This window comes from Podarcis bocagei (assembly GCF_964188305.1).
Source record: "Podarcis bocagei genome assembly, chromosome: 10".
In the NCBI taxonomy this organism is placed as follows: Eukaryota; Metazoa; Chordata; class Lepidosauria; order Squamata; family Lacertidae; genus Podarcis; species Podarcis bocagei.
The window spans coordinates 40,335,884-40,353,627 of NC_138135.1; the positions used below are offsets into that span (position 1 = coordinate 40,335,884).

A 17,744-nucleotide genomic window follows, 5' to 3' on the forward strand; every position below is an offset into this window, starting at 1 on the left:
TAGGATTCCTTGCAAGAAAAGGGGAAAGTTGACACCTATGGTGTGTGTGTGTGTGTGTGTGTGTGTGTGTGAGAGAGAGAGAGAGAGAGAGAGAGAGATGTAGTTAGCCAGCTGTAGAGCAAATGTTCTGCTAGCAGAGGCCTGAGCAGAGGATATCATTTTCCACACCCAGAAAGATGCTCTACAGAGAACCAGAGGCAGCTAGCAATTGTATATTAAAACAAAGTAGCTGCTGTGGATTGGTCTGAGGGAAGTATTGTACTTTTTTAAAAAAAAATCCTCAATAACAATAGTATTTTCCTAACTTCAATGCCTTAAATCGGATCTCTGCCAGTAGTAATTAATAACAGTCAGATAATGACTTGCAGGGACTTAAGTAAGGCAAAATGAAATATTAACATGAGTGCAAAAAATAGAATTCATGTGTTGAACAAATTATAGAGAAGAATAAAGAAAGTAAATGTTGGAATACAATATTCAATCTCGGAAGAGTTTTTATTGTTTAAAAAAGAGAGGCATGTAATGGACAAAATACACAGATCATTATTCTTCCTCCCCATATATTTTCACTTGCAGATGCCTATTTCTAATTTCTCTAACAGCTGACACCCAGTGAATCAATGAAGTTGAACTATTGCCTTTGCTATTCTTCACTTTCACAATTCCCACATTGCCTCTTAGTCACAGTGAGAGGCTGAATACATTACACACTTAATGACTCTTATTGCAGATTTTTTGTTCTGGCAGAAGAGCACTTCTCCTACACTTTTTTAAAAAGCAACAGTGAATTGGGCTGGGTGGGGAGGAGGCTATATTGAAATACACTGATGATTCATCACGAATCTCTCATCTATTGCATAATTGGCCTGAAATCAGTAAGATGTCAAGTGCGAGACATTTCAAAAAGCACCTTGAAAGACCAATGAAATGCTAGAACATTCATTTTGGTTCTTGGTTGAATAGGAGATGCGGGCATGGGTAAAAACTAGTCTATACAGTGTCACCCACCTGTATTTGGTCACTGTCGTTGCTAGTCATTATAATAATACATTATAATAATAATTTAGTACTTATACCCCACCCATCTGACTGGGTTGCCCCAGCCCCTCTGGGTAGCCTGAAACATAAATCTGTTTCTCTTTAAACAGCCACCAGACTGTTGCTTTTAAAAATTCATACACATTAACTGTGCTTGGATGATCATCTCACAACTAAATCTGCCATCATATGAACAACTCTTGTGATGACATTCTCTCCTCCTGATCTTCAGGGAACCATAGTTTCCCATTTTGTCCACACTTGGAAATGATAGTCATCAGGTTTGGAACAATCCAGGGTCTTAAACCAACTTCAGCTAACAGGTTGGCTTCCTGGTTTGGAAGAAACAGGAAACTATGGTTAGTAGAATACTTCCTGGATTACTGTAGCAAACTGTGGAGGGAGGAGGGAAGGATAGATGCTAGTGTAACCCACTGCTGTCTCATTTTATCAAGGCTGAAACTTATTAATCACGATGAGTTTCGTAGAAGGATACATAGTGATCAAGGTGTTGCTTTTCAAACTGAACTTCGGGAGGGTGGTTCTCTATTTTGTTGATTTATGGCACTTGTGTAAATTAGATCATTTGTGTAAAATTCTTATGCACTGCTGTTCAACATTTGAGAGTTCTATGTGATTTGCCTCTATAGAAATCATTTGCTGTGAGTCCCTTCAGAGACCCTTAATCAAGACTTTTGGTGAATAAAAATAATCATTAAAAATAGTTACACAAGCATGGACCAAGGGCAAAGCCTCGTGCATGTTTTGATTTAATAAGCCAATATAGGATCCTCCAAAACAAGCCACAGACATATTCATATGGGAAATGGATGGATGAAACTATCTTCTCTCATTTTTACTGCTGCAAAATTGTTACATAGCTAAGCATCATGTTTCACAAAGGATATCCTTCAAAGCAAAAGAGGGGGGAATTGTTGCAAACTATTTATTAACAAGAGTTTTGAGGAAATGGTGTGAATATAGAGAGTGCATACTTTGCGCTGCAGTATTTTATACTATCTGACTTTGGGGTCTGTGACTATTGTATTTGAGAAAATATGTGTGCTTTCATATATGATTTAAATGCAAAATTGTCTTTCTGGCATTTGGTCTCGAATGATGATGATGTTCTAACTCTGTTTTGCTATAAAAGGGACAGTACTGATGTGAGCTTAATTTGTAATGTAAAATACTTTCCAAGCTTGTTTTGAGGCCATGTGGATGACTGTTTACAAGACTCAACATCATGGGTTTTTTTTGTCTTGGAGGACAACACTTTATATTTGATCATTGTTTTAAAATAATTCAATCAAGTTTGTTTAAAAACAATGGGTTAGTAAAATGAGGTTCCATAATCAAAACACATTTGAGGGTTCAAGATTTTGCAGGTACACTTTTCTGAAAAGGGTGGTTTCTTATTGGTGAAAGAGAGATTATTTAAATGAGAAGTAATGGAAAGAAGAGGCTCAAAAGTGCAATTTAAAATTTGATTAAAATAATACTTAGTGAATGCTATTATTTCATATCTCAGTAGTTCAGCAGAGTAGATTTCCCCCCATTTCCAAAGACATTTTTTAAAAAAATTAAGATTCAGATGGCTGTTTTAATCTGGTATGGAGATATGTCTTAGCAAATATCAGAAATGTTTGAATAAGCTGTACAAATATGAGAATGTGTAAGGAGATATCAACCAAGGGTAATGCAGGATAAAGTGCTAAATTTTTGAAATATGGACATGTAGTTAGGAAGGCTCAACAGAAGTGTTAACCTCCTTTGTTGACCTGCTTGCTAAAATGTGAATTCATATTCCATCAGGTAGATGCTGCTAACAAACATATTCATCAGTATAAGAAAATTGACTTCCTAATGCAAAATTGACTTTAAGTCATCAGTAGATGGCTTTTTCTTTCAGTAGACTTTGCAAAGAACATAGGAAGTTGCCATCTTCTCTGGGGGTTCCCTCAGTCTTCTGCGGGAGGAGAAGGAAAGGACATTCTATTGCAGAAGGTGTTCTTCGTGCTGAATGACTTTCCTGAATTCAACGCAAAGCAAGCAGATGGGATAGGCAAAGGATAGGCTATTGGTGCAATGTGGCAGACAGATCAACCCTGATTTAGTCTGGATTGCCTCAGCGTTAAGTCAAACTATTTCCTAATTTCATGACAGTCTTAAAGATAACACTACTTATTTTGAGTCAGTTGGAGGAGATTAAGATGGAAGGCTAGGTTCACCTGCTCTTTACTCTTAACTCCTTTCTGCCAAGACAACCTGATCTGAACTGCATCAGCTATGCCCTTCAGCTGCATTTCATTTCCTCCTTCTCCCCAAACGCATGCTGCATTTTACTTTTGCAGTACAGAACATGCCAATGACATTGGAAACAAATACACTAGTAATCTAGTGCTTTTCACATGCCAAAGGGAATCTTGTCAGTGAAAAAAATGATTTTTCTGTGCATGAGTTTCCTGTCTTCTGTTTCCAAGCTACTTTCAAAAGAGTGCAGAGTTTCAAAGTTGAACCTCCAAGATCCACACATTGGATCTACAGATAAATCAAGGATCCATCTGAGATGGCCAGCTTAGAAGGTCAGGTCATGGACACTGGCAGTCCATGATAGGAAAACTTTGTTCCTGCCAACATGTTGTTATTGCATGATTGTGTAGGTAGCTAATCGCCCTATGATTACCTTCATGGTTCTAAAATGACTATTTTCTCCTTTTTTGAAAGTACAACTTTAACACTAGATATAGAATTTGAGTCATTATAGGTAACAATTTTTTCCATGTGAAAGTAAATATTAGCTGAATATTTTTTTAAAAAAAAAACTATGTAAAAGATGCAAGAGTTTAGTTACACCAATTATTCAATTGCTTTATAATTCTCTTTCAAAAAAAGGAAAGAAAACCATTTCCCTTAATCTTACATAAAAATGCTAATGATGTCCTTATATAATCTACTCCCTATTGACAGATTAAGTTTGTATTGGATCTTAAAAGAGCACACAAGCATTAAGAATTATTATTTTCTAATAATCCACTCTAATTACAAATACTTAGCCAAGTCTGGTACTACTGAGATGGAAAGTTTTATTAAACCAGGTCTCAGCAGAGGCAATTGCTGATTACTTCAACAGAAGTATATTATTCCTTAAAACTTTTGGATCCTGCCTGGTTGGGACACATACTCTGATTTTCATAAATCCTAATGAACACAGATTGCTGTTGGCCTCCTTCTGTCTCTGAGCCAATGGAGTGCACCTCCAGGGGTGAAGTCAAACTGCTGTGTAAGCAGCACCAAAGTGACCTCCCCAGGTTGCAAGTCTGGACAGTGTGTGTGGAGGACCTGGGCTATCCAGACAACAAGATTCTGCTCTTAATGTCCAGCACTTCCCTTTTGACTATATGTAGCCTGAACCACTAAAGGCCAAATGCCGGATTTCTGCATTCATAACAGCCTGTCCCTGTTTTTTGCACCACCCTCCATGCTCCTCAGGGTTCTCTTAAGAAACAGGGTCTGATCCTGAGCAATACAGTGGTAGGGATTGCAGCTGGCTTCCTGGGTCATTTCTGCTGCTTGGGTCCCAACCATCACACTTTTTAGGCCATTACTTTTGCCAGCAACTGTCCTGAACCACTGGTTACCTGATATGTCCCATGAGTGCACACGATCCCACAGCAGATACTAGCGCATAATCCGGCAGGCCAACAGGTCCAAAGCCCAGTCAGGCCAAATTCCCGCCTCGGCAGCCAATCCAGGGATCGGGGCACTAGGATGTTAGTCCCACACAAGCACAGTCCAAAGGAGCTCCCGATAACATCCAAGCTGTGGTCCAACCAATGTGGGACGTTGAGCAGACACAGCACCTCAGCTCTGCTTCCCTTGTATACCTTGCATGCTGACTGCAGGATCTGGGCTTGAGGAGGCATGTGACCCTCACCTGTCCCAAGCCTACTCCAGCTGAGGAACCACACACTCCCTCCCAGAGCTAATAAGCCCCACCTGGCCAGCTGGGCTGTGGGCCTTTGCCTGCCTCAGCCTCCTAGATCATACCACACGCTGCTCCTTATGTCTCATAGACTGCCGTGTTTGGGGATTTGGGCCCCTCTGGCTCTGGTTCCTGCTGCTCTGGTTCCTGTGCACTGACCCCCACCCCCCTCACCATCCTGTTGCCCCATGAATACTCACTGGAATCCTCTTCCTCCTTCCTGCTTTATGGCAGCCAGTTTATGACAGCAACTATTCCTTACAAAACATTTTGTAACATGAGAAAACGGACCCTTGTTGGTTGACTCCAATGTTCAGTAATTATAGGAGTTGGGAATCTGGCAACATCTGGAACACCACAGCACAGACAACAGACGTTAGGCTATCCCTGTCCAGATAGGGACATAGGTGGGCCACCAGCCAAAGCTGACGGAAGGCACTTACCACTTAGGCCACTTGAGCCTCAAAGGATGCAGTAGCACCCCAAAGCTACGTACCTGCTCCTTCAGAGGGAGTGTAGCCCCATCAAAAGCAGGCAACCTCCCACCCATCTGGTCTAGGGAACCACCCACTAACAGTGCCTCCGTCTTATTTGGATTGAGCTTCAGTTTGTTGGCTCTCACCCAGTCCATTACTGAGGCAAGACTTCCAGCACTTCCACTGCCATACCTGCAGATGTAAAGGAGAAGCAGAGCTTTGTGTCATCAGCATGGGGGCTGGATGTGCATAATTCTTACCTCAAAAGTAGAGGGAGTTAGCTACACTTACATCAGTGTGGGTCTCCGTGTATGCTATATTATTATGATCGCAATTGTGATTTTAAGGTATTTGTATCCCACCTTTCTCCCAAACACATTGTATACGATCGCATTGTAAATGAACTGAGCCTGAGGAAGCTGGTTTCTACTGAATCAGACCACTGTTCCATCTATCTCAGTACAGTGGTACCTCGGGTTAAGTACTTAATTTGTTCCGGAGGTCTGTACTTAACCTGAAACTGTTCTTAACCTGAAGCACCACTTTAGCTAATGGGGCCTCCCTCTGCTGCCGCACCGCCGGAGCACGATTTCTGTTCTCATCCTGAAGCAAAGTTCTTAACCTGAAGCACTATTTCTGGGTTAGCAGAGTCTGTAGCCTGAAGCGTATGTAACCCGAGGTACCACTGTATTGTTTACACTGACTGGCAGCAGCCTTTTGTCACACAGAGGTGTTTATTGGCTCAGTGCTTCTGAAGTTGATAATAGTGTCTACATTCACCTCACAGAGAAATAAAACATTCCACTTGTCTATCTACATTATAAATAAAGTAATTAAAATAAGAAATGTCATCCATTTCCACATCTGCTTTATATAATGGGGTCACAGATGTCTTCCTATCATTTGGATTATTAATCTTCAAGCATGGCAAGAGAAAATGCAACATTTTCAACATTTTATGATATACTTTGCTGAAGTCATTCATGGACTGGGGTATATACAGTCATCTAAAATTCTAGGGTTTTTTCCTATTAAAACGCATCACGTTAAACTGCGAAGCACGTTGTATCATTTGTCATTATTTTTAAAAAATATAAATTTCATGTGTGTATTTTCTTATCTGGTTTGGCCAGGTACGAGAAATAAAACTTGAGGAAAATTTTAACTGTAGAGTAGGTAAAATGTGGACAGCTTTTGATGGCAGCTTATCTTGGTTCTCAGATACTCTTAACACATTTGTTAATAGCAAATTCTCTCCCAAGAAAATGGAGGTTTCTAATGGGAGCAGAAAGAAGCCAGGGAACAGCATGAATTATGCTGACCTCCACACACAACCCCCTATTTTTACACACAAACACACAACAATTCCTATTAAAAGGATGAATGCCACCACCACAACACCAGCGGAACACTGCACACAAGCCCTCCACTATCCTGAGAAAAACCCTTAATCCTGATTTTATTTTATTGTATTCTTTGGTAGATTTACGGAAGGAAAAACACACACCAATAAATAAATTTTAGGGAGGGGCAATATTAGATATGGACACATAATATTTTTTATTTTATTTTAAAAAATCAGGATTCCTTATGCTGTCCTCTGCTCCGCTCCACTCCTCCTTCACTCCCCCTTTCTTCCTGCCCATGGCATCCGTGCTCTCTGCTTGCCCCAAATGTCTTAAGAGTATCTGAGGACCAAGAGCTAGCACATCATGTGGGGCTGTGCCTCAGTGGCAGCAGCCTCTCCTCTTCCTCGCCTGCTCTCTAGCAGCTACCATGAGCTGCCCAAGGGAGGAGGCTGGTGGCAGCAGCCATGGAAAGGCCATGGCTGAGAGGCTGGTACCCCTGGGATATTGCTACAACTCAGCAGAGAGTGGGAGCTGCACTCAACCTTTGTAATAATCTATATATATGTCACACACAGAGAGAGCGCCATTTTCCCCAACTGACAATTCCCAACTGCCATTCTCTCCCCTGGATTCTGTTCAAGAGGAGGGACTTCCCCCTTGATGGACAGTTCTTCCAGCCAAGTTGCAGAGACTGCAAAATCACTTAGTCCAGCCTTTCTCAACCTGTGGGTCCCCAGATGTTGTTGAACTACAACTCCCATCACCCCTAGCTAGCAAGGCCAGAGATCAGGGATGATGGGAGTTGTAGTCCAACAACATCTGGGGACCCACATGTTGAGAACCACTGACTTAGTCACAAGGCTATCAGCAGCTGGGGGTGAAAGCAAACATGGTCAGTGGACTGCTTGGAGGAGGGCTTTCATGCAGGGCCAAGGAGATGCTTGGCAAGTTGTAAAGCTAAAACTCTGGGACAAGAAGTATCACTTTTATATCTTGCTTCTCATTCTACATGAATGACTGAGGGCCACTAGGGATTGTAGCTCTGGGAGGGGAATGGGGGGTCTCCTTACAACTCTCAGACCCTTAACAAACTACTGCTCCCAGGAGACTTTGGGAAAAGCCATGACTACTACTAGTACTATAAATATACTGTATGTTGCAAATGTTTTATACATTTTTCTCAGTGTATAAAAGCAACTTTTTCTTTTCACTGTGACCCATGTCAAGTGAACAGAATGGGATCTTAGTAATTACTGAACTTTCTTTTTAAATAAATAAATAAATAAATCAGCAGTTAAGGACACTTGAGTAATTTGCAAAACATGAATTAATTTGAATATCGTTAATTTGACCTGAACTTGGAGTTTCAAAAGCAATTAATGCCCTGGGATGCCAAATGCAAGGCTCGTGTAGGGCACTGAGATCCACTCTTGACAAAAAGATTCATGGCTAAGGTTGACAGCTTCTGACTCAAAGATGACCTCTGCCTTAAATAGTTGCATGACAGTGGGAAAGAAAGGCTTCCATAATGACAGCGCAGCAGTGACAACAGAAGCTGTACCTGTCAAACTTCTTCTGGCCATGTAATTTTTAAAAATAGCCCCCAAACATCCTATAAAGGCACATGTCAGGACACCAATCTAGAAAAAACACTTGCCAATGGGCAATTCCAGTTCTCTAGATCAGATATAACCTGAATGCAGAGGTTATAACTGAATGAAGCATGACTTCATTGAGTATATGTTTCCATGTGTTTATTCCGCACTTAATATTTATAATGCCACAGTCTAGCTCTCAGGACAAATTTCATACTGATACAGATCCATATTCCCATTGTGCTGCTCAACTGGGGCCCACAGAACTGTTGGGAATGTAGGTACACATTCCCATTTGGGCTAATGGATTTCAACCAGTTTAGAGCCCAGGCCTTCCCCTCCTCTAACATCTCTTCCTTTTTCCTTTGATTAAATAATTCACACAAAGAAATGAATGTCTGTGATAGGATTGTGCAGAAAAGATCTAATAACAGAAAAATGAGAATGGATTCCTTCATCCCAACACAAGGTATCTTGATGGCACTGAAAATATAATGTTTATAGGTAAGAGGCCCTTGTCTCTTAGTGTCCACTTTCAGTCAATCAAAGCCCATAGGGCAAGGTAGCACCCATGGTGGTGAACAGAAGGCACCCAGGGAGAAACCAGAGGCAGCAGACAGTGATGACACAATGTCGAAGGCCTGGGCTAGATGTGGTAGAGATCCAATAGTCAAGGAAGGGAGTTGTCCATACATGATAAGGCAGATATTCTCAAGCACATATTTTGTTCTAAAGCTCCCATAGAAGAGCTGCACCTTCTATAGCAGTAAATGTGCTAAAGACCAATTTAAGCTACGTCCCTTTGATGAAGAATGGATCTTTTGGAAAGTTGTGTTCCTGCCTGGAGTCTAGAACATTTTCAGAATTTTGTTTTCTCTCGGAAGTGCTTCTACTATCTCAGCAGGTCCCATCCTACCATTAGGCAGAGTGAGGTGGCCACCTTATGCACCAACTGATGGAAGGCAAAGAACAGTAGGGGGGTGGGGAGTTGGAGGATACAGATTAGAAGTTGACAATGGTGCAATTTGGAGAGACTATCCATAGCACTGGAAACACTTACTTATTTGTGTATTTATCCTGCCTTTATTCCATCATGGAACCCAAGGTGGCAAAAGGATTGTCTTTCATCCATGCACTGACCAGATCCAAAGCTGCTATCCAAACCCTTTGTGTGTGCTCAGACCAAATGGGGAACATCGTGTATGGGGGGGGTATGATGTGGTAACACACACATAAAGCCACTCTGAGGCTGTTTCCATAGGCTGAGTGCTTTCACATTTGCCAAAGAAAGGTAATTTAAAATCAAAGGCTAGACTGCCACAGATTTCATAGTCAACCTTCTTATTATGCACCAAATGCAAGACTGCAGCTTTTATTAGCATAGCATCTGAGGGTATCTGCCAATAGAATATGAACTGTCAAGAGATTAGAATGCTATTTTTATAATCAAGCTTCTTTCACATTCTGTTGAAGCGCCACTATGCTGGCATGAGCTCAGGGGATTGAGCCTTGGCCTAGCAACTGTTGCAAGGCTAATTACATGGGACACAATGGGCCGTCACTAACGTGCTAATAAATAATTGGAGTCAAAATTAAATTCACCCATGTATGAATTGTTACAGTGAAGACAAGACCTCATTAGGCTATGAACCAAAATGGGTAACGCAGAGAAGTTAAAACAGATCTGTGATCATGCATTGCATTTAATTACATTTCTTTTTACTAACTATGCTGCATTATTATATTTGCTTTGGATTTGGCAAACAGATTAAAAATAAGTGGCAGATTTTGTGATATTAAACATATGGTAAATGTTTCCTGGCATTTAATAGCTGTCTACATTAATTTGCATCCGGTGAGTGAAAGTCAGCATGGGAAGAGGAACATCACAAGTTATTGCTCACCACTTCAATAACTATATTATGATGGAAAACCCAGATACTATAGCTTAGTTGGCAGAGCATGAGACTCTTGATATCAGGGGCCTGAGTCTGAGCCTCACATCGGGCAAAAGATTCTTGCATTGTAGAAGTTGGACTAGATGATCCTCATGGTCCCTTCCAACTCTACAATTCTGTGACCAACACACAATGTTCATGTTCAGGAGCCATGCTAAACTATATTTTAGTGTGCCAAAAATGAGCCTAGGCAATCCCTGGTCCTTCCCCTTTTCCTGAATGTCTGCAAGGAAAGTTTTGTGTCTATTTTTGTTTAACCATTGTTTGTTGCCCAATCCAAACCAGCAAACTGTGGTTAATGTTAACTCTTGTTTATCTGAAGCAAGCCAACTTGAAACCATGCCTCTGAAGACAACTCAGAAACTGCAATTAGTGTAGAATCTAGCTGCCGGGATGTTAATTGGAGCACATGGATGAGAATGCATAACACCAATATTATACAATCTGCAATCATTACCTATTTGCTTCCTGAATTAATTTTAAATGCTGGTTCTAAATGGCTTTGAACCAGAATACCTTTAGGGAGTGCCTCCTCCCATAGGAATCTGCTCAGTTCTCAGAGTCTAATTCAAGGATTAACCAAGGCAGTGCCCGGGGGAACCATCATGCCTGCAAGGACCTCCTATGGCACTCAATATATATCCCACTCCAAAATCCATTATGCACCAGAAACTGTTCACTCTTCCAGCTCAATTCCTGTTTGTACTGGCTTGACCTTTCCTGCACTGAGCATGGGCCCTCAGACATGCCACCATTTCATTTGTTACCAAGATAGGACACCCACTTTCCCTTCACTTCTGAACAGAGGACAGGTGCAAAGAGATTCTCTCTGTGAGTGCAGATGTAGTGGTTGATGTAGGTTCCTGTATTTCATTGATTGGGATGGCAAATGTGTCCACTGACCCAACATCATTGATGGTGACTCCTAGTTTAATTCTCAGTCTCTGCTCCAAGTTCCCCTGTATGGTGGATAGGCATGAAAGACAGAGCCTTTTCAGTTGTGGTGCCAAGATGCTGGAACAGCTCTGTTAAAGATAGAAATGTACCTGGCTTCCTGGCTGCTCACCTTTCAGCAGATAACCAAGAAATGCATTGTTTCCAGCTGCCATTTTTAGCTGTGGTCCTTTAAAATGGATTTCAGTGGCTGATGTTGGAACCATTTTTAAAAACTTTTATAGTGTTTTCATATAATGCTAACTTGAAAATTCAGGATATATTAAAAATTGTGCATGTTTTCTGCCCTAAATATTTTTATAGGAAAGCAAGGAAAGAATTCAGAAGATCAAATATTTTATTCATCTATTTGAAAACATTTGAGCAGTAACTCTTTTCTGTATGCTTTATCTCTTTGTCGTTGTTACACAGAAAATAGCATACCATTTTACACGGTGAAGTGAATTTACTGATTTACCTGCAGCAGCACTAAATCATAGCTGAATCAATAGATCTACCTATCAAGAAAAATTACTAGGGCCCGCTTATTACTGCAAGCTTAGAAATATCACTCTAAGCCGTTCCTTTCCCACTGATATGCACCATTATTTTTGTATTTCCTTGCTTCAATATGAAATAATATCTCAGGTGATCAGCAGCTTCCTTCACTACAGTTTCATGGGTTTCACTATCAATAAGCCAAGCTATTTCTCCCTCACATTTGAAAAGAGTTCTGACACATCCTCATATCATTTGCTTTAGTCTGACGTGCAATCCTGTAGATTGAAAAACATTTTCCTCCTATATGAAATAGACAGACAGAAGAAACCAGTGCTGGAATATATCAGCATTTCCTAACATTATGACCCACCATTCTGCTGTATATTCAACCTTCCATATTCCACACTGCCCAGACTACAGAACACAATGTGTCAGAAACACATTTGGTTATCTTTGACTTCCCAAGTCAGTTGGTCGGATTAATATTTGAATATTAGTTATGGAAAGTTGTGCTCTGTTTTCAGAGTTTAGTCTGCATGCAATGCAAAATTGCTCCAAATTTGTGCACATCTTTCCTTAAACCACAAAGCATGTATCATAATAAAGTGATTAATAACAGTGACTTCTCCAGGTTCGAGTCAGAAGTCTAATTTTATTTATTTATTAATTGGTGGGAAGGTAGGAGTGGCACAGGCAAAGAGTACTTTTCCAGCTTGAAATCGCAATCTGAGCTGAAGAAGAACTATCAGGGCTGTAATGCACACCATGGCTTGAGGATAATCTAGATATAGATTTCCCCCCCCCTTGGAAAAAGCATGAGTCATAAAACATTCACTGGATGTAACAAAGTAAAAGAACCACTGTAAGTCTTCCCAAAGAGCTCCACATTCCCTTATAAACAAGCCAAGTGTAACTATTCAATAATGGGATCTTTATAAAAGTCCATCACCAATTTCATTATGGGCCAAGAACAATCAGGTCAGCTCAACTATTTCTTTTGAAGTTATTTATAAATGATACACTGAGTTGTTGCTGGCAAAGTTAGTGGAAAATGTAAGATGATGTAAGATTCATGAGCTTCTAATATTTTGAGCACCAAGGAATATGATAAATCTTTAATGCTTGAGAGCACAGATTTGCAATAACATTGGATTTCTTGAACAATGAATCAAAATCCTGGGCACTGTCTACCATTCACCTTTTGTCTAAAATTCCTATTGAAAACAGTGGATTTTTCCTCTTTCAGTTCTTGGACCCTCTTAGTTTCTTCTCTGACAACTCTCAATCTAATCAACCTCACAGGGTTGTTGTGGGGATAAAGTAGGGGGCTGAACCCGGTGCACCAGGCTGAACTCCTTGTAAGAAGAGTAGAGCACAACAATGAATGGCTTCCAGAAAATGAATGGCTCCATTCAAATATGAATGGAGAAATGAATGAATGGAGTCACCTGCATTGCTAATATCCATTTTTATAGTTCTTCTGGCACATATGGTGTTTAGATAAATGTTTATGGTGCTTGGATCAATGGTATATTCGTGCAGATCTGTCCCCTGATCCACAGTAGCTTACTGGTTTGATGGTTATCTTCCTACATCTCGCTACCCAATGATTGGTGACCATTCTGTGATTCTCCATCTCATCTGTTACAGCAGGTGTACAGAGATCGAATTAAAAATATTTGACAGGATGAAATAATTCAAGCTTGGCATAAATTTTATGAATTTTACCTAAAGTTGGCCTGGAATAAAATATACCATTTAGAAAACGCTTGGTATATGCAAATCAGGTTTTTCAGATTTGATATGAAAGCAAGGCAACTGATGTTGTCTCAGTAAGTTAAGTTCAATCAAGTATAATTAAGTACAATTGGATATACTTTGGCTTTTAATTATCCTTGGACTTCTTGAGGGGGTGGGATATTTTAATCTTGCCTTTTAAAAATATGATTGCATTTTATAGTTTTCTGTTTTGTTTTGCTTTTGGTTTATGCTGGTTTTGATGTATGTGTTTGTTTATTTTTCTCTGTAAGTTGCTGTGAGTTTTAGTAAAAAAAACAGCAACTAACTAATAAGTTTAAGAAATAAATAAAAAGTGCAAATCAAGTACCACCACCACCTGGTACCTATGATGTAAAAATAAGACCCAGACAGTCAGATGCATAGAGTTCAAAAGATGAAAATCCAGTGCCAAGAAAGATTATTGCACAAGGAGTTGTTGCTGGCAAAGATGACCTTTTCTTAGTGTTTTCAGATGTGGGATGACCAGATTGGATCTTTATGTTCTTTGTAGAGATAATTCATGCATCCCAAAGAGCAGCCATTGTTTTTGAAATATCAACAGCTCAAGTTGTGGTTTGTATTGTTGCACAAAAACACTAATCAACACCATATTATCAATTATTATAGCAGTGTATGAGTCATTCAAGCAAACCATTCGATTCCTTAGCACCATGTGGTGAATGCCAGCAATACTTGGAAATACTGTATTTGCAGCAGCAGTATTCAATTTAAATTGACCTCTTTAAGCACCCTTATGTAGGAAATAGCACTAAGATGACCCTCCCTTATGTGCAGCCATTTTTTATTAATTCTGTTCATTTGAGGACAGCTGGGGGCCTTCCATTGTGAGAAGAGACAGTGGAGGGTTCTAGTTATTCCCTTGCCACTTGGAAGCAGTGGCAAAACTGTAATCCCCAAGCTGGAAGTGGTTACAATGTCCTCCTACACAATGGCCCAATGGAAATGGCACCATGTCCTGGCCAGTAGGGGCATATACCTTTCTCCCCCCACAATGCCCCTGGTGCTACATGATGATGCAGCATTGCTCTCACTGGACCACAGGACATCGTTATGCTGCCAAACTGCTCCTTGTAGCCCTGTTGCTTTTGAAGCAGTGTCAAAGCATTGTTGTTGTTCTTTGAAGGAAAGGAAATGGAACCCTTTGGCCATAACCACTCATAATGGAAAGCCCCCCATCTCTGAAAATGAATAGATTTTGCCGTGCCCATGAAAAGATGGACATTCCTGTCATTTAAAGTCTACTCAGTATTGATCCAGAGTAGATTCCAGTGTATAGTTAGCAGAGTAAAAACTTAAACACGTTGCAGGATTCCTCCCCCAAATAGACCAGAGACAATTGTATTTCATCCAGCAGAGCTTTACCTCTACTGAACGCAAATGGGAATAATGGTCACAAATCCAATACATTCAGGACTGGCACTGTCCATAAGAAATCCAGTTGCAGCAGACTTAACTTAAACTTACAATAACTTATAATAAGACTAAAGCTTAACCCTACATACAGAATACCACACCAGAAGGGGGGGGGGAGAGATAGAAAGAGAGCGCGTGAAACCCAGGCTCCTTCTGGCCTCACTGTTATAGTCAGCATGACCTTGACAGAAAGAGATAACAGAACCAGTTTAAACCAGCTGTATTCAGTTTCTCTTAAGGAATAGCTCAAACATCACGAACCTTCTGCTTGTTTCTTTCACACAGAGAAACTTCCAGAAGCTTCTTGAATTAAGCAGAATAGGAAAAATCTCTACACATCAGATCAATACTTTCTGTACAAAGAAATGTAAACGGACAATTCCTTCCTTGCCCTTTTTGGCCTGCCCCATGACGTTTTTAAAAAAGAAAAAGTGGGGGGGATGCTTTGGCCTGGCACAAGACCAATCTTCCCAGGTTTGCCAACATTTTTGCTACAGAGGTTTGCCAGAGACAGCCACTGAGAGAGCATCAGCACAAGTGCAGAAAAAGAGTTTAAGGCAAACCTTTCCCTCTCACTACAAGACCTTTTCCCTTTCCAAGCCAGGTTGTGTACCTGTCGAAAGTAAATGAAATGGTCCTCATCTTGAGCACTGAAATAAGATACAAACATGAAGGTGGGCAGCGTTTTCTTCATCTGCTCCTACGCCTGTGCTAGAAAGAAATACGCAAAGCTGGCACCACGTAACAATTATCATAAAATGTATGCATGCTGGCCTCTTATTCTGACAATGCAGTACAAGTTGACATTTCCAATTTTAAGGAAAGCTAAGAGAACCTTATCCTTCATTAACGAGGACAGAGCTTCCCACTCTGTGCAAACCAGAAACCCAAAAGCCTCATATAAACAATATTTCATGACATTCAGAAACTTTGAAATGTACCTATTTAGCAGTGATCCATTTTTTTGGAAGCCTGTCCAGTATAATGAGAGTGGTAGTGGTGCTTAGCCTACTAAATAAAAGCAGTTGCCACTCAAAGCTTTCATAAGTTATTTGAAGTCTCCGAACTCACTTGTCAAAAGCAGGGAACAAGACCATCTGACGGGTGCTTAACATAGCTCATGCAACGTCTGGGGTGATGTCTTTAGATTTAAATGGGATTCTTTATTTATACAAAGCATGGGCATCTATGATTTAGAAAGGAAAAAGGAAAGAAATGGGCCAATGAGGAAGAAGAAAAGGAAACCATTTTTTTCTGTTTCTCTCATTCTCCCTCTTCCATATCTGCCATACAGACAGAATTAGGCCTTCCTGAATGCTTCTTACTAAAAGCTATTACATAATAACTCATTTGAACTGGTAAGGCTCACAATGACAAGGCATCCCCTGCAAAGTTAATAAAATGAATGTCTCTGTGACTGAAGAAATGCAGCTGTGCTAATATTTAGGTATTTAAAATGTTTATATATCACCCTTCATCCTATTTAGGATGTTAGGATCAATTCCATCCCCATAGAAATAATAGTAAGGCAACATGTAAGATACTTCAAATAATTAAACTTTAAAACCTTGAAGTGCCTGGGTGAATATGGAATAACATTTTCGTCAGGCACCCAAAAAGACTTGTAGCACAGGCACCAGATGTGCCTCTTTGGAGCCCCTTAACCAGGGTACAACTGCCAAAAAACCCATTAATTTTGTTGGGAACTAGTGTAAATAGAATAAAGAATGTATCTGGAGAAAGGCCTTGACATAAAATCTCAATATCATTATTTGTTGACCTCATGAAACCATGAGCCATATGTGCAGAATCAATGCTGACAGTAAGTGAATGCAATGAGAAACCTCTAGTGTAATAACCAACTGTTATAAACTATGGGTGGTATCCAACAAAGGAGATCTCCTAGTGCAAAGATTTTCAGCTGCACAACAGAACTTTCCCCCCCTCTCCCCTTTCCCCATGTGCATTCTCCCCAATCTGGTCTGGATTGTCCTCAACCCTCTAAGTCAAATTTGGGGAGGGTACAAGAGGTGCACAGGAAGAGGAATGGAATGGGAAGTTCTATTGTGCAATGTTAACTACCACGGAAGACAGAACAGAACCCTGGGGAACCCCACAGGCCAATGACAAAGGCATCAAACAGAAGTTCTCCAGCACCACCTTCTGGGTTCACTCCTCCAGGAAGGAATGGAGCCACTGTAATCAGTGTCTCCAAGTTCCATCCCAGCAAGGCTGCCCAGAAGGATATCATGGCTGATAGTATCAAAAGCAACTCAGAGGTGCAGCAGAACCTACAGGGACACACTTCTCCTATCCAGTTTCCAGCGTACATCATCCACCAAGGTGACTAAATCTGCCTCCATCCCAAATGGATTTAGATACTCAATCTTCTCCAGTAACCTCTGGAGCTGAGATGCCACCACACGCACCAGTACATTGTCCAAAAATTGGTTATCAGAGCAAATTGTTTACAACTCGGGCTGTCGAGTGGTCTAAATTATTTTCACGTGGGCCAGAGTATAAAACACTCCTGACCACTGGTTCGCTGGACAGCTCCTTGTTGATGCAATGGAGGCCAAAGAGCTTTTTTAATTTTTTTGCTGCCTCCACTGCCACAGAATAGGGCTTCAAACATACTGTATTCCAGCCTGTGTTCAGTCAGACTCATACTGAGTTTTCCAGCAAGTTGCTATCTT

The 17,744-nt window shown here is 40.6% G+C and overlaps 1 long non-coding RNA gene across 1 annotated transcript; it reads right to left on the reverse strand.

Annotated features, from left to right (window-relative positions):
* Positions 1-476: 476 nt before the first annotated feature.
* LOC308596145 lies at positions 477-7,074 on the reverse strand. Its single transcript, XR_014012364.1, has 2 exons — positions 5,224-7,074; positions 477-1,370 (listed from the first exon to the last, which is right to left on the reverse strand). It is a non-coding gene; the product is annotated as an uncharacterized lncRNA (long non-coding RNA).
* Between the last annotated feature and the right edge of the window lie 10,670 nt (positions 7,075-17,744).